Genomic DNA, 18,145 nt, shown 5'->3' on the forward strand with positions numbered 1-18,145 from the left:
TTATAGATAGATAGATAGATAGATAGATAGATGTAACTTTGGTTAAAAAGTCTTTAGTAGACTTGGCCTGCTCTACAAGTACAATATAATAAGTACAATTTACACACACATTTTTTTCCAAACAAAACTGTAATATGTTGAACTGTACACGACCAGGACGGCTATAACTGTATACTTCCCTGCTTCAAAAACAGTGGGAAATATAATCATTTTAGATAACCACGGCCATTACTGGCTTCAAAGAATGACATGGGGAGCAACAGAGGGAGTTTTTGCATCAGTGGAAAGCCTCAACCAATCCCCTAATGCTACCAGGCCAATTTCCATACCACATTCTGGCTTCACGTCCACCCGACCCCATTAAACCTTTGTCGATATACAGTGACTGCTGCTGCTGCGTGAAAGCAACAGAAAAGGAAGAAAACTAAAATATTATTAACTTGGTAACACAAGACCTTTAACGTATTTGAGCCATTTAATTTATTATCCAAATGTGTTGGTATTTAAGAGAACATGTGCAGCTCAGCCATCACTCAAGCTCCGCAGCAATAGATGTACTTTTGACAAACACAAGCCGTAAATCAAAAGAAAGAAAAAAACATGACAACAACATAAACCCAGACATATGAGCAGCGTGTTTCCCTCTGAGAGACCATGGAGCACATGGGTCGGAGTTCTTTTATAAGGGATGGAGTAGGAGATGGAGTTCAGGACGGAGACTCTGCTAGAGCAATTATCTTGTTCCTCAAACTTGCCGTTTAATGGAAATCCGAGGCCTTGGCCAAACTACACGCCTGTCCTTAGGTATGTACCTCCGAACTGATCCACGCCCCCTTCTTCCCCTCTCTCATTCCTGCAAATATTTTCATAGGACATCTGACTTCAGTGGCACGCTATTAGTTCCCCAGGTGTGGAGAGACGAAGTCCATTAAAAAACTCCGGGACATTCCACCACTGCACTTGCTGTGGGCCCAACCTGACTGTTGTCCTCGTTTCTAATGATACAAACTGAACTTAAATAGTTGGAGGCCTTTTTTTTTACCATTCTCCTAATTGCAATCAGTCACTAATTTAAACTTGAATTGTTCCGTGTGTGTGAGTGTTTAAGCGCATTTGTTGTCACAGTAGCTGGAGTAAATCTTCCCACCTGTGAGCGTTTCTCGTCTAAAGCCCTGCAGCGTTTCTGAATCACTGCCACTCTTACTGGTATACGACACAAACCACAACCAGACGGGACATTTCTGTCATTGTTTTACAGTTGAGCAAATGTCAGAGACACGGGGCAACAACGAGACGAGGGATGTTGATATCTGTGTCTTTAATGACACATGAAAACATGTACAGAAAAAAAAAAACATGTCTTGTCTTCCATGTTCAGTTCTAGTACTGTGAGCGGTGCTTGTTTCTGTCTGAAGCTGGAGGTCAGGTTAAGACTAGAATCACCAAAGTCCTAATCCAAGCCTGGCTTCAGTCCAGATAATGATGGTGTAATGACCTCAAAGATGGGATTCTCAGAACTCTCACAGATAAAACAGAAAGCTATTCTCACGACGAGGCACCGTAAGAGGTGTGTTTTATTTAGATGCTAAAGAATGAGGATTTCCAAGGTCCAGTGGGTGTCTGGAGATGTTGATAAAAGAAGAGCAGGATAAAACAGGATCAGGACTCCAACAGCCCCTAAATTAAAGTAAGAACACGGGGAGCAGAGATTATTCCACGTCTCCTTCTCGCCGCTCCGTGTTTGCACTCAGTTGGCTATGCTAACACTGGCCAGGATCGCGTGGTATGAAAGCGATGTGTTTATGGACGGCTTCACACGGCCCCTCAGTTGTGAACAGTGCAAATAGACATAATGCCGAAATAACAGTCGACGGAATGCAACGCAGCATATGTGGTTGTTAGTCTTGGATGGAGTTTTAAGGTCATGAGACAGACGGATGAACCCCCCCACCTCCACTTTCCTGCTACACGTTGTTCTGGTTGGTCGCATTTGCAGACGATGTTGTCGTCTGAAGGTGATTTGGGGCCTTCATAAAAAAGCCCAGGGGTCGGTTGGAGGGAATACAGCACTTGGGTGAGAAGTTACACACATTCAGTGTTAAAATAAAGATATTTGCAACTAACAAAAGGTAACTCGGCAGTGGCAGGAGTGTGTGAAAACTCTGAACATGTTGCTTTCAAGCCAACAGGATTAGACCTGTGGGAAATATGACGCAGTCAGCTCCAGGAGAAGTAAAGTCATTAGTGCTAAGTCCTCACACCTTTCTGCTATTACTAAATCATATTTGAGGAATGGGGAATTTGCCTCCCCTCTCTGTGGGATCTGTGTGAGAATAAAACGATTCCAAGTAGAGATTTTCAAAACAAACACTGTCTGAGTTGCTTTACTGCATTGGTAACACTTACAGCACGCTCTGTCCGTGCCATAACTCTCTGCCTGTATCTCCCCTACATGTTGCAGCATGTTATATCGACTGTGGTTTTTATTGGAAGGAGTTAAATGGTGCTTAAAATGCTGTTTGAATGATATGTGCTCCTCCAGTCGGTTGAGCGTGTGTACACTGTATGTGTTTATGCGTGTGCCAGCTCCAGACCCTGATTCCATCAGCAATGCCAAACTTCTTTCACCCTACCAACCCACAAAGGCTTCTCTCCCAGACCTCTGCTTCCACCCCCGCCCCTTGATGTTCACCACATCTCCCACAGTGGTCACACTCATTTTTGCTTGTGAGCATTTTCCCTCCTTTTGCCTTCGCTTCTTATTCCGACTGTGAAGGAGAAACTGCCCCATCACGACAATAATTTGCTTATCACAGGAGCACAGATGTGTGTAAATAAATAGTAAAGACAAAATCGTTCCATATGGACAATTCCCCTGTTTCCCAAAGCATCACATGTCAATTTTTTCCAAAGCCCCAAAGAGACTCCAAAACAGTTAGTATAGCTGGTATAGTCATTATTGTAGATGTTGCCTCATACTGCCTCATTGCTATGTAAGATTTGATTTACAAGACACATCTTAATCTTCGAGGTCACAGATGAGGTGTTATATGTCCTTGTCCTCCCCAGAGCTCTGAATGAGGAGACACAGGCACTGATTGCTGGGAAATGGCCTGTCCTTGTATGTGTTTACCAGATTGTCCAGTGACAACAGTGCTGCTGTGTCATTTCAGTTTACAGAAAAGACCTGTAGGCAGATTTTTAGCAAAGTGCCAACATTTCTGAGAGATGTAACTGACCAAATGACAAATCAAAATGTGCCAGACAGAACAGAGCCCTTTGACAGAGCAGGACTGTGAATGTGCTGTTGCGTCTGAAAGGCCTGAGAACTATTTGGACAATTTTGAACTCTGGCAGTGTTACAACTACGGTTTTTCTTTTTTTTTTTTTCTTTCTTTTTTTTTTTCCTTCCTCCGTACTGCCTCAACGATCATGAGCCGTGCTGCGTACAGGCAGGGATGAAGGTGAGAAGAGTGATACAAGAAGGAGATTAGCAGGTTGAGAAATGCATATTAGAACTGACTGCATGTCTTAAATTTGGTATGCATCACTGGGATAAAAAATGCCATTAGAATATCCTTGGAATCGCTGCAGCTTTGTTCCTGTTTGCCTCTGTTCACATTTTTCACATTTTGAAGATGAAATATATATATGTATATGCCTGTCTTTGTCAACATCAAGCACATAGCTCACCTTTACTGACCTGCAGGTGGTGCTAAATACGAGAAGCAGATGATGCATTTAATTTAAGGACTGTCCACTGTATAGAAGAAAAGCAAGGAAGCAAGTTTAAAACGAAAAGGTGCCAGCCTGCACGGCCACTAGCACCTAGCACCAGCTGCTAGCCCTAAAGGTTTTAGCAGCTAAGGCTTTAGCACTCCATTCCAGTGGCTGTTACCCTGCAGGCCCTAAAAACAACTCACACTCTTCTCACACACTGCCAGGAGTTACTAGACCATGGTAATATGATACTGCAAAAAGACCTGTCTTTGAGAAACAACAGACATGTAATCACCAGAATCGCACATGGAAACACAAGTAGACACGAGGTGTCTCTGGTGTTCTGATACACAATGTACTCAGACCATTAGGAAAGACCTTTCATTCATTGGAGCACCACCACCAGTAGGCCGTGCTGACTTAGAGGAGGGTCCGTGCACATTCCCCCTAAGTGATATAGGTGTCTGGATTTTTCATCATCTCCAGTTAGGAGTGCACAGGACCGCATCAGTTTCCTATTATGTTACGTCTTGCTTTCCTCCTCTGGCTGTCCTTATCTTTTCCAGTTGACAAGATGTCCTCAATGATCAGGACTAAGATATGGTAAGATATGGGGTTTTCCCTTATATCTTAGAGAGTTTAACAGTTTTAACACAACATCAGCATCTGGAAGCAGAGTCAAAACTGAAGTGTGAGATAATCTTAAGTGTCACTGAAATTGATTTTCTTAAAAAGACTGGTTGGTGCAGTTTTAGGGGCAGTAAGGTGTGGGGTTTCACGATTCTTCTCGTTATAGACCGCCTCAAACTGTCATTGTGTGCAGTCTCTTCTCTGAGCCTCTGTTCCCAACATGAGGTTTGAATCAGCAGGCTGTCACAGACACACAGTTCAGGACACATGCTCTCACTATAACTATCTGGCGGACATGTCTTCATCCTCATCTTCCTCCTCCACTTCCTTGTTATCCCGCCCTCACCCTTGCAGCCTATGAGGGATACAAGATCGTCTGGACGACGGTACACAGTGAGTGAGGAGGAAAAATGGGGACCATAGTGTAAGGGCTTCATGAGAAAACAAAAAGAGGACGAGATAAAGCAGCTCTGTTTGGTCCAAATGTATCTTTTTACATCTCCTAAAATTGTTGTGCTTCCTCTCGGTGATTAATGCCATTGAAAGACGAACTGATTGCAAGAAATCTGGGGTATTACCGAGCACATTTGAGGAATGGGTTCGAGTGTTCCTGACAGGGTAAACAAACACTGGGGTAGTAAACAGATTGTGGTGAGCTGAAGCAGAGTAATTCACAAAGGAATGATCTGTGTCTGGAAGCAAACAGACGGCCCCTGCATGTTTCCGTTGACGCTGGTTCAAATCCGTAGCCAGATCAAAGAGGCCACATGGTTGCTACAAAGTGAGAGCTCCTCGGACCAAGTTTATTTTCTCCTTTCTGCTTCTCCTACCTTTGAATCTTTTCCTGTACTTTCACTTCTTCCTACTCTAAAATCTCCACCTTTCGTTTTTGCTCCTTTTTTCTTTTCAACGTGTCCTACTTTAATCTTTCCTTTTTTTGTGGATAGATCCGTTGCCATCCCTTTTTTCTGACCGTGTCTGATATTTCCTATATCCCTATCACACTTTCACCACATGTCAGGAAAAGAAGTTTGAGTGGTTTCTGCCCAGCTTTGGAAGAACTCCAGAAAAGTCTCCTTTGGGCTTCTTGTCAGTTCGGATTTTTGAGCTGTTCGGGGCCCACAGTTAGGAAATGACCACTTCTCTGGTTCAAATTAGCAACGAGGCAATGCAACAGGGATTCTTTTTTTTATTTCTGGCATCTCAGAGAGGAAAAAGACGGAAAAAAAGGTGGGGGAAAGAGAATGTGTAGCCATCTGCAAACCACATGAAAGAGAATAGTAATTGATTCTAAGCCCTCTCTAATTAAGTATTATGTTGGTTAGCCAAAAAACATCCTCCCAGAAGTGGTTGTACTTCTGTTGGGTTGTCAGTCCAAAGAAACTGCAGATTTGCAGGGCTTATGTTAGATGGGGGCATTTTATTTTACTATCATCCAGAGGGCATTCAGGTTTTAGCTCAGCTCATGTAAATCTTTGAATTTCCTCAGTTTATTGTCATAACAAGAGGGAAAGAAAATCACTCCTGTGTTGTTTTACGTAGCTAAGGCTGTGTTATTTGCAACCAGGAAACAGCAGTTTCCTAAATCCTTTAATCATATTTTCAGACATGGAAAAGGATAAACCTGTACTCTGGATGAATGAGATTAACAACCCGTATTAGATTTACAGTAATGTACATCATCCCTGCAGTATGTGCAGGATGGGAGGACTTGGTTTAAATGTAAGGAATTTTTTAGGGAAAGCATTTCATATCTGACTGCAAATATGGCAATTGTTACTTACAATATGTTTCCTTCCGTAGATCAGTAAGAAATGCCAAGCTAATGTGTGACACGGGCTGTGATCCAGTGAGTCTTGTCTGTCCATCTTGGTCTAAGCTGTAAACACGTTCATTCTATATGCCTCGGTGAAAACTTCTGTTGAAGTATGGACCGAACTGCATCAAAGAGTCAAACAGGTAATAACACACATCTAAACTCACACCTCATTCAGCCAAAACAAGCTTTTTCACTGCAAATTACAGGAAATGATTAAGACCAAATCTTTAAAGGCTGGTGTTTGGTGCTGCTTACCGCCTCGCTGAGATGTGTTATGAAACAACTGTGGCTCAAAGTCTGCACAAAAAGATTAATTCGGTATGCTCAAGCACTTAAACACATCATCATGTACTAGCATTGAAGAGCTAACTTGATACAGAAAGAAACTTCAGCGAACTGCTTGCATGAAATCATATAGGCTGCACTCATGTTGTCATCAAATGACACAAATTCAGAGCCCCTTGTGGCCAACAGAAGTCTGATATGTGAATAGACAAAAAGATATACAGGCTGCCCTAACGTCTTCTGACATCCGTAGGGTTTTATGTCCAGTTATTTGCGATGATATATTTGCTGGATTAGCCAGTATTGGAGTAGGACAACTTATCAGGGACTTCTTCTTGTACCTCATCCTGATATTGATTTACTATGTAAGAAAATACCTGCATTCATGTAACAGTTTGATTTAGTCCTGCAAATGTTACAAACCTAACCTTGCGGTAACTGACAGAAGACCCCATGCACACATGTCTAAATGAGACATCTGCTAAAATTATCACAATGAAATCACTTGTTTCCACCGCCAGAAAAATATCTCTCTTTAAATAATTTATATTGTATTATCCTGTGCCCAAAGGACTGAAATAACACAATAATGTGGGTGTCTCTTGTCATTTCATGAACACCTAAACACACACTCTCTCTCACACACACTCACACACACACACACACACACACGTCTAAATCAAGCTCAGACTGAACAATAACAAAGTCTGGAGCGCTTTAAATGGTCTCAGAAGAAATGTTTCCAAGCCTTTTTCAATATTGACCCATCAGAGAGCGATATATCCATCCTGCATCCAAAGTAAAACAATAAAAATAAAGAGTTGGCTTTGGAAGCGTGTCTGTAACGAGATGAAAAGAGGGATAATGTGAGTTTTATACTTAGGAGTTGACCCCTGTTAGGAGTTGGCCAAGCATCCTGCCTTTGGAAAAACTAAACAACACTCTCGCCAGACGGTGAACTGAGGGGCAATGAATGAGAGCAAGTGGTGGGGGAGAGGGGCAAAGTCAAATAAACCTACAGTATAACACATGCACCATTTGCATGGGCTCATTTGTACTAACTACCTACACTTACAAATATTTACACTGTACAGCAGTTTGGATAAGCCCTTGTTTCAGTTCTGCTTATTCCATTCAGTCTCTGTGTTGTTGTTTTTTTTTTTTTTTTTGCATAACAAGGCACTGGTCAGTGTGAAAGTTATACACATTCCTTGGAGACATGGGAAAAACTATTTCTTCATAAACAGAGGAAAAGCATAAGATGTCACGTCATAAACCAGTGATGGCACCGTAGCTGCTGTGTGAGCTTCAGTGGTGGTTTCTGTTTTCTGCTTTTACATTTTGGTTTTATTTAAAAACAAAAGATGAATTAAATAATAATAATAATAAAAAATAATATATATGTGTTTCTGAGAAACCACAAGAAAATATAAACTAATAATATTAAGCGTAAAAGTATTATTTTGAACTAGTTGTGGCTCCAGTTCATAGGTCTCTGTATGATGTATGTTTCATCATCATGTTCCAATCTGTTAACTAGTGTATATGAACTTCACACACACTGACTGTAGCGTCAAAGATGACAAATTAGAAGATTTACAGATGGCCAACCAAATAAGTTACTGCTACCAAGGAATGAAGGAGGTCGACTTCCACAAAATTATAATTCGATGAAACAACCACTGCCAGAACATTCACTCTAACCAGGAAAGCAACGATGGAGTGTATGGAAAAAGTCAAAGCAAAACGAGAGGAAATTGAATATTCTGTCTCATAAGCGTGCCGTAGAGGTTTCTGGGATCATTGGTGAGTGATCACAACGTTAAGATCTTCTGAGGCTGCAGGATCTTTAAAGAGTGAGAAAGTGCTGACAGAGTCAGTGAGGGGTTTGCCAAGCCCCTGTTGTATGGTCTCCCTGTCCGTCTCTGCTTGTTGTCGCCAGCTAATGTGGAAAATATGCCACTGGTCCAGACATAGTTGTGAGAAAATTAAAGTGAGAGACAGATAAAGAGAGACATGCAAAAAATAAAATAAAATAAAACAATGACAGAGAGCAGTAAGAATTTCATACAAACAATTTTTCATTTTTTTCTTCACTGTTTTGCTGTAGTTACTCAGAGCTAGAGGCCAAAGTTAAGTCCTCTACATCTGTCTGTCTATCTATCTGTCTATCTATCTATCTTTCTATCTTTCTCTCCCTCTCTTCAACGCTGCCTATTGTGCTGACAATGCTTTGAAGTGAAGCCATGGATGTTTTCACTGGATCGCTCAGCAACAATATGGGAATAATGTCCAAAACAAACAAAGCAAAGAGATTATTATGTCAGTAATACTATGTATTATTATGTCAGTAAACATCCCAGACAGTGTAGTCTCTTAACAGTTTCAGGTCTTTGTTAAAGAGATGGGTTTTCTGAATAATCCTGCAGAGAAATTTGAGATTACAACCAGATCATCCAGCTGGTGACACCGAGGAGAAGGTTTCACATTTCACACAGTTTATGGTTCATGCAGATTTACTAACTGCTCACTGATGTCCATGTACTCTAGCGTACTTCATATACTTGTCCATCCCACTTTGGCCAGTTGACTATAAACAGTCAAAAGATTAGAAAAATGTATGTCTTTTACAGCCCCGTCGTCTCTCTCTCTCTCTCTCTGTCTCTCTCTCTCTCTTCATCTCATTGAATGTTATGATCCAGGAAATGATCAAGTCCAAGGCCTGGATTTTGTTTCTGTATCCAGTCATGGAAACTCTTTATTCATAAATATCAACAACACAGTTAGAAGGCAGAATAGTAAATACTGTGTGTGTTGGTACATATAACTAGTTCAGCCATACAGTGACATTCCTAATGTGTGTGTGTGTGTGTGAAGGTGTTTGAATCCCAGAAAAGTAACAGCATAAGTGGGCGTTGACTTTACCTTGAGAATGACTGGCATTCTCTTTCATTTCCTGCCAGCACAGAAAAGACAAACCCACACACATGCAAAACCACATACAAGAGTGGGCCAAGGAGAAGAGCTGCAGTGAATAACTGACAACAGCAATTCACAAGTTACTGCATTTAGAAGCAACATGTTAGAAATGAAAAATTATATTTTTTTTACCATTATTACTGTAGTAGAAATCAGCCTTCAAAAAAGTCTACATTGAAAGAATTGTCATTTTATACCAACAAAACAAGAATGACAAAAAAAGTAAAATATTTGGATTAGACTACTAGAGGTTTTAAATACTGTTGTTTACTCTTCCAGGATTAAATGACTAGTAAAATGCTGAGCTGAATATTTATGGTGAGACTAAGTTGTGACTCGTATGTCTCAGATGTGACATCACTCAAAAGTCAAATGTAAATATTCACTTTGCCTCATACCACAAAAGGTACTGATCACTAGGTTGCTAAAGCTGAGTCAGGTATTCTGCCCCCTAGTGGCCTGAATAAAAGCCCAGGAATCAAGTGACCCTTACAGCTCAGTCTCATTGGAATGCATTGGGATCAGTTAGTTACCAAGTTAACGCCAGAAAAAAAAAATCTTAATTTCTCACCTTCACAAAATGGAAAATATTGGATTGGAAAAAGTCAAGGTGATGCTAAAGTGAAGTCCTGAAACTTCAACATGTTCTGGGCAATAAAGAAACAGTGGGGCATGTGACGCTTAGTGATGCATGAGCAGGCAGTTTGGCAGGTGGTGTGTGTGTGTGCCTATGGTTGTGGGTGTGGGTGTCTGTGTGGTGTCTGTGTACTCTGGTATAGCTATGCTTGTGGGGGCATTGTTTGGAGCATGTTTTGGGGGACACCTTATTTATCTTTATTTGCGGAGAAAATTCTGGGGTTCAAGATTTAGTAACATTTTGGATTAGACATATATTTGTAAAAGCTGAGGTTAGGGGAAGGAACTAGGAACCTCTCTATTTAACTACATAATATATGTACTGTATATATGTGTGTGTAAGTGTGTGTGTGTGTTTACGGTGGTCCATCTGACATCCTCAGAGAGTGACAGTCCACACACAAAATATTGAAACTCCACACGAGTTTCAATATTCTCTACGGTATAAAACAGATTCCCCATCATTGAGGTGGGATTTGCCAGGGTTACTGCACCATCGTGCCAGACGCTGAAATACGGAGCATAAAGAAGCAGAGAGAATCATAAATCCTCGCACCTAAAGATACTATAATAGAAATGAGGAGAGGGTGGGAACCTGCCTGGAAACTATTAAATCTATATGAAAAGGCCCTGACATTTATGAGCAAATACGACTTTGAACAGCACAGTGGAGGCTTCTGTGCACCAGCAGCTCCATCAACTGCAGACTCTTTGTAGTACCTCGGTGGCAGTACTAAGGAGTTCACACTTTAATGCAGATCCAGTCACCCACTCACCTTGAAGATTGTGTAACACACTTTGATACTCTCACAGATCCAGTGACCTAAGAGCATGTGTGGATACACGTGTACACACACAAAGGTACAGGGCTATTCCTGCCATCAGCCAGTGAAACAGACGGATGCTGCCAAATGTTTTTGGATCTGAAAACTCAGGCCAACTGTCTTTTCCAGATTCTCCCATTTTCTCTCCCTCTCTCTCCTTTTTCTCTCTCCCTCCTGCCTGAGAAGAACTGCTGTTGATGCACTGAAACACATGTGATCAAAAAAATGTATCATCTCAGCAAAAAAGCGTGCATTTCGGAGCATTCTTTTTGTGTTTTGCCCCTGATATCCTAGCCTCGCTCTTACGTTCCTATTGCTCCTTTCGTTTTCAGTTTGGATTTGTTTTGTTTTGTTTATCTTTGGTAGACTTTTTTTTGCTTTTGGTGACTCTGTCACACAGGGAACCTGAGGTCTTGTGCTCACATCTACCTCTTTTCGTTGTTTGCGATGGAGGGATGTCGTTACAATGGAATGCTGCATCGCCTGCCAGAGGCGTCACAGTGGATGGACAGAGTGAGAGAGGAGAGGAGAGGAGAGGAGAGGAGGGGAGAGGAGGGGGGAAGGGGAGAGAGGAGGAGCGAAGAAAGAGGGACATGAGAGGAGAGGAGAAGAGAGGAGAGGAGAGGAGAGGAGAGGAGAGGAGAGGAGAGGAGAGGAGAGGAGAAGAGAAAAGAGAGGAAGAGGAAAAAATGAGAGGACCATGTGTCCATTTCATTTTTCTTCCTACATTCCAATCACTAATCCTTCCTCAGAAAAACCTGTCGAAGTGAAAAACTAAACCTACGATTGTGACGACTCATATGTGTCCAACATTTACAGCTCCAAACCTGAGGTCCTTCCGACACGGGATTTAACAATTCTGTTACGCAGCCAAACTAGTGCATATCCAGACCACACCACACTGCCCCACCTCAGCACTCACTCCAGATACACAGCACGCCCACTTCAGCATCATCAGCAAATATCTCACATGTGTGGGTATGGATGTATCAACAACATCTTTGTCCAAAAAGAATCAATATAAACTGAACTGCTTTTACTCTGATATCAATTTTAAGGACAGAGACACGTCTTTGGCAAAGCAGATGAAAAGAAGACTTGATCTGCAAGACTCTACTCACAGTAGACTTAGAAGAGCTGTACAAGGTCCATGACTCAGTAAAAACACTGATGTTTGTTCTTTGTATTTCCTTGTCTTCTGGTAACTCTAACTCTATTGCTGTAAAAGATGACATGACACAGGGAGGCTAAAGAGGGTGACCTTACCTTTCTCTCTTTACAGTGTCGAGGGGCAGAGGAATGCACTCAGTGAGGGAAGCTGTAGGTGTGAGCTGCAGGTGGGTCTCTCTTCTACCTCCCTCCTGGCTTCAGCCACGCATGTCTCCCATAGGATGCGATGGCATCAGACATTCGGTGAACATTCAGCCAAAAAAAGAGGAGTGGTGTCCTCCAAGGCAAAGAGCTGGCACCCCGAAACGGTCCAGTGCTGCTCACAAGTGCAGAGAAGAAAAAATAAATAAACAAACAAAAAATTGTGTTAGACTGGGTTATTAAAAAAAAAAAAAACTTTCTAAATTGTCTGTTCAACTCTTATTTTTCTGCCAACACCAAAAAGTAAAAAAAAAGTCCATGTACTTTTTGGCAGAGATGTTGAAAGTCAAGCTGGAAATCGTAGAAGAGGGGAAAAAATCCTCTCTGTGCTGCCTTCAAGCTGTCCGGACGCAGGTCTGAGGAGCACCTTCCACAATCTGTGTGCTCTCGCTCTCCAGGGCAGAAAGTAGGAGGGAAGGAGCAAAGGAGCAGGACAGAGAGGAAGGGAGTGAGTAGCAGTGGAGTGAGTGAGTGAGTCAGTCAAGTCAGTCAGGCAGGCAGGCAGGCAGGCAGGCAGGCAGGCAGGCAGCGAGGATGTGTCAGTGTGTGTCCAAGCAGGCTGCACTCCCACTTCCAGAAACTTATAACCCTGGGCTGTGCACCTTGCTGCTCCAATCTCCCTGGCCTCACTCACCAGTTCCACACACACAGGCTAATTTTGGAAAAGACAGACAGGATTGTTCATTGGCTTGACCCCCTTCATACAAAAAGCAAGTGTCTGTGGCTGGCTGCACGAAGGGGAGTGTGCAGGAAGGGGTGGGGTAAGAAGCCGCTCACGGAGCGGTGGGGTGGGATGAACGAAACTAGAAGTAAGGAGTCGGGTGGGAGGTGTCTCGCGGTCACTTTTTCTTCTCGCTGCGTTCCAAACACACCTTAATGAGCTGTGGTTAATTTTGCATTTCACATTGAAATGAATCAGAAACATTCAGGTGTAAAACAAAATCTCAAAGTTAGCATTTTTCTGCACTTTAACGACCTGCAGGATCTGAGAAAAGCCAAAAGATGCTGTGTGCTGTTGACTCAATTGGTGTCAAATACTAAGGTGTAACGGCAAATAAAGTTTGTTTATGTTGCCGTTACAGCCCGGCCATTCATTCCAAATGTTCTCTTAAATTATTAAATCCACCCTATATTTAAAATGTACTGAGGTTTTGCCTCAGGGGGGAAAGAAGTTAAATTATAATTCCTCAAAATGACTCACATTTGGCTGAAGCTCGTTCTTTTTCTTATCGGTCACCAGAAGGTTCTAGAGAGTTCAGCACAGGCTTAGTATTCATTGCTTAATTGGCAGGGTATCAGTCGGCCCTGTGCTCTACAAGTAGACCCCGAAGCGCCTCCTCTACTCTACCTGTGATTGGTCGAGTTGCAAGAAAGCCGTCCTAGACTTTCCCTAAAAGATCTGCTGGGACCGGGCCATTGGCTGAGTCAGACATCAGATAGAGACTGCTGTTCCGAGCAGATCATGAAACTCAACAACGGAAGGGAGAGAAGTAGAAATAATAACACTATTGTATTCACCATCATGTCGGGCCAGTTGGGACCGACTTAGTAAAAGGTCTGCTGTTTCTTCAACATCTACGGGTTCATTATTGCAATCACTGTGCACATTCCAGCTGGTTATCGAAAGCTGGCAGTGACGCTGTGTTTCTTTCATTCATGTTTTGCTCACAGAGACTAATAAACTTCCCTGGACCGCGCCATTACAAACAAAGTCGGCTTTTCTTTGCATGAGAACTATAGACTAGGTTTTAAAAGGAGCATAGTTGGCTAATGAGAGTCATTATAGTAGAATTTGTAATGCAGATGGAGTTTTTATGTGATTCCTGTTTTGAAAAAAAAATCACAATTTCCATCACTGTTAAGATAGCAGAGTTATTAAATACACATTGGTTTGATTGCCGTCCATTTACAGATGTCTTTACCGCAGCGGCGCAGGTCGTAAACCGGCTGATTGTTAATTGTTCCTCCAGAGTCAACATTTTTGCTCGTGCCTGGAGCCGGCTTAATTCAGTAATTTCTAAAATGAAAGCGACGGCCGTCATGTCTGTGAGAGAACCATGGTGCAGTCAAAGTTGACTGAATGGCTTTCTGAACATGGAAAGGGTGGAGTGACCAGATGCCCAGCTATGATGTCATCAATAGGAGCCCTGTGTGGGGGTCAGGGCTGCTATTCATTCGTACCCAGGTGTGTGTTTTCTGCGTGAGTATATGTGTGTGATGTATATCACACCCTTACCACAGAAGGCTATAGCCTTTCTGTAGCTCATTGAAGCAAACCATTGGTTGGTGTATGAGCACACACACATACAAACACATATACACACACACATACAAGCCCCCACCTCCTCCAGTCGTGGCTATGCTACAGTTCCACTGAAGAATTCTGCTCCTTGGCTCTTTGGAAAACCTCAGCTCACCCTCTCATATTCACACAACACGTATTCATTCTCACTCATCCCCTTATGGTCAGCACACACCCCTTGAAAAATCCCCAAACCATTCACTTCAGCATGGTACACCAGTCCACTCCCACTGGCTAGCTTTTACAAGGTGAAACATTCCCGAGAAGAGGGAAAAAACACCTGGTTGTCATAAGTTTCTCTTTTTTCACTTCCCTTTTCCCCTTCGCTCCATTCCATTAGTAAGAGTGAAAACAAACAGCAGCCATTTACCCACTGGAAAGACGTTGCATTGCATCACACAGACTTCACTCTTGAGCCTAAAAATAAGCTGTGAACAGCACATTGGCGTCACTGATACACCCCACCCTACACCACACCTAGCACCACCAATAGGCCTTTTATGTGTTAAGGTATAGGGGTCTGTTTGAGTGGGTATTTTCCTTGACTCAGGCTTTGTGAATAGCTGGAGTGTGTGGAAGGGTGGAGTTGTTTGTGTTTGTGAGCCTGATTGGAATCAACTTGACCTTGTTTATTCATGGCAGTCGCGGCTCTCTGAGTGAAGTGTTGTACAGTCTCCGATGGCTTCAGTTTTAATATGTTTTTATTTACTGATTTATTGCACACTTGGATTAACAGAAATATTTTAAAGCCCTTACTTTTAACTCCCAGTTTGAAAAGTCGGTTTAATGTAAGTAGGCATGGATATCAAATGACACAGGTCATAGTTAAAGGTTCACACAAGGACAAGAGACAGGTGTTTCTCTCTTCCTCCTTTCTCAACTTTCCTGCTCTTAATCTCTCTCTCTCTCTCTCCCTCATCTTTTTGATCAACTTCTTTTTCCCTTTGGGCAACTATTCAAAAGGGCAGTTTTCCCTCAGGTGATCTGCTCCACTTTTGTCTGTTCTGACCTTACAAAGGAATGTGTGGCATTTGCCAGGCCGTGCCTAGGCAGGATGGTGAAGACAAGGGAAGAAGGTGGCAAGAGAAAAAGGAAACTGCAAAACTGCAGAGCTGAATAAATGAGGGTCACGGCTAATGTGGAGTGTAGACGACAGAGACTGTAAAATAGAAAACACTGGGAAACAGGAGAGAAAAAATGAATGAATTTAAACAGGGAAACTTCTGCAAAAGGCATAAGGCTGTGTCACTACATGGACAATAGAGAAGCTAGCAGGTGAGACCCACCTGAGGCATACTGTTGCCAGGCTCGATTTCCCCTCAGGTAATCATTTGTTAATGATAAAGAGGGTGAAGCAAAGATAGAGGAGAGAAATAAGGACGGCAGTGTTTCCACCCTGGGAAAAAAGCCCTCCAGAGAGACTGGAGGAGAGTCGGGGCAATTCTTCTGTCAGCTGAAATGAGGAAAATGGAGATTGTGTGTGTGTGTGTGTGTGGGGGGGGGGGGGGGGGTTATACAGTAATCCTTTTCACTCGGTCTATCCTGCCAATGGTTCAAGGTCAAGGTCAAGGTCAGCTTTATTGTCAATACCTTCACATGTACAGAACATCCAGAGGTATCGAAATTACGTTCCTCGCCTTCCCGTGCGCTGACAGACATAGACAATACTGAACGACGAACATTAAGGTGCAATAACAATAAGGTGCATGTGTAGCTTTAAGGTGCTGTAAGGTTGCTCTCATGGTTAGATTGAGTGATGTCATACGCAGAAAATAAAACAAGTCTTAGTGGCAGCGGAACTATAATACTATATACAACATTTCAGTCCATCAGGGACTGATGCCATTGAGCACTGAGGTAAAGAGCTCAGTGATGATCACTGTAAATTGTCTCTCTTTACTGGTTTAAATCTGGTCTAAATAGATCAAACCAGAAGCATTGAGCAGGAAACTGTAGTTTAGTACTACTGTATTTATGACCTTTGAGTCTGAACATGAGCGTTTCCTCCTGAAAAACACTACGGGTCATTAATCATCAGTCAGGAATAAAATGACAGGTATGTGTGTGTGTGTGTGTGTGTGTGTGTGTGTGTGGACTTGGTAAATAATGTTGTACACACACAGGGTGAGCGACTACTGGAAAAAAGAGGCTGTGGATGTGCGAGCATGTGTTTTGGTGTTTGAGGTTAGCTCTGTGTTACAGTGGAATATTCCAATCAGCTGAGCTGGTGGTAAAATAAAAGACACTTGACGAGGGCTACAGGACCTTTGTGCAAACAGTGCTTTACTCTGCAGCAGTGATTTCCTCAGCCACTCGACCGAACCCACATCCTGCCAATCTTCTGTGAAAACACTTTCACAAACAGACGGTAAAAACAACACACTCGGAGATCTGTATTCCACTGATAACCTCATCACTGGAGCCGCCATACGACGACTCGATTCACGTTCACTTTTCCCCCTGTTGTTGACAGGTTTGTCTTGGCTAACTTATTAGACAGGGCCGTAGTTTAACAAAAACACAGAGAGCAGAAGGACGTTTGAGTAAATTCTCCGTCAGAACTGTTCATACGAGATCAAGCTCCCTCGCAGCAGCAGCAGCCGAGGAGAATACAGAAAGTGAGCTGCCACGGTTTGGAGATGTCAACAGTAGTCAGGAAGTTGGATTTGAGCAGCTGCATTTGAAAAAACGGAGTTTCAAAATCTCAAAAACGACTGTATAACGGCAACATAGTTGAGTAGAAACAGCCAGAGGAGGCTCCGAACTCTCAGCTTGATTATAAGCTGTCATTTACTCCGCTCTCACAACAAACTGTTTCCCATAATCGCGGCCTAATTATCTCGTTATCTTAATAAAATACAGTCCAGTTCTACTGTGCCAGCTGTTTTATTTTCATCTCCATTTATTATCACACGTGATTACAATCACAGCCCAATGTCAGCGCAGTTGACAGAATGTTTTCTTTTAATTACTCGAATAAGTCAGTGTGCGAATTGCAGTGGGAAGTGTAATGGATTTATTTCTCAACAAACCGATTATATGTCACTACATCTTTTTCTCATTAGCAGATAACTGATGGAAATATATTTGTACAGATGTTGGAGTTATTTTTTTGTTCCCAAGACCACGGAAAACACTGGAAGTGTGTTTGACTTTTGATAATCGTTTCTGCACACGAGGAAGTTGACTGATGTCATATTAGCAAGGTGCATTAGCCGGGATCGTGAAACAGCAGGCCCACAAAAAAAAAAAAAAAAAAAAAACTTACTATGTTTCTGTTGACAGTCAGTCAAGAGACTGTGAACAGTCAGAAAACAACTTGCAAACTGCAAGAGTAAGAAAGTTTTTATCATTAGATTTTTATATCTCTGACACACCATGGAAAACCACTGTATCCATAGTTACCAGGCAGTGCAGGGTAATTAAACACCAACGTACTGTAAGAGCTGGATGTGTGGACCTGCAGCACCAAATCCATCTCCTTGCTCTCACATTGTTCCCAGAATGCCGGGCAAAGCAGAATTCCTCAGTTACGACTGCCGGTTAGTGTTGGCAGTCGACTGGTTGGAGGTTCAATTT

The 18,145-nt window shown here is 42.4% G+C and overlaps 1 protein-coding gene across 1 annotated transcript in view; it reads right to left on the bottom strand.

Moving 5' to 3' along the window:
* The window catches only part of col8a2 (collagen, type VIII, alpha 2), a 47,573-nt gene extending 34,627 nt beyond the window's left edge, over positions 1-12,946 (bottom strand). Inside the window, exons 1-2 of the mRNA XM_008331430.2 lie at positions 12,529-12,946; positions 12,160-12,379 (exon numbers count right to left, since the gene is read on the bottom strand). The gene's annotated coding sequence lies outside the window, so the exon portion shown is untranslated. The remainder of the gene's footprint in view (positions 1-12,159; positions 12,380-12,528) is intronic.
* Positions 12,947-18,145: the final 5,199 nt, after the last annotated feature.

Source organism: Cynoglossus semilaevis, chromosome 18, assembly GCF_000523025.1.
Source record: "Cynoglossus semilaevis isolate Cse_v1.0 chromosome 18, Cse_v1.0, whole genome shotgun sequence".
NCBI lineage: Eukaryota > Metazoa > Chordata > Actinopteri > Pleuronectiformes > Cynoglossidae > Cynoglossus > Cynoglossus semilaevis.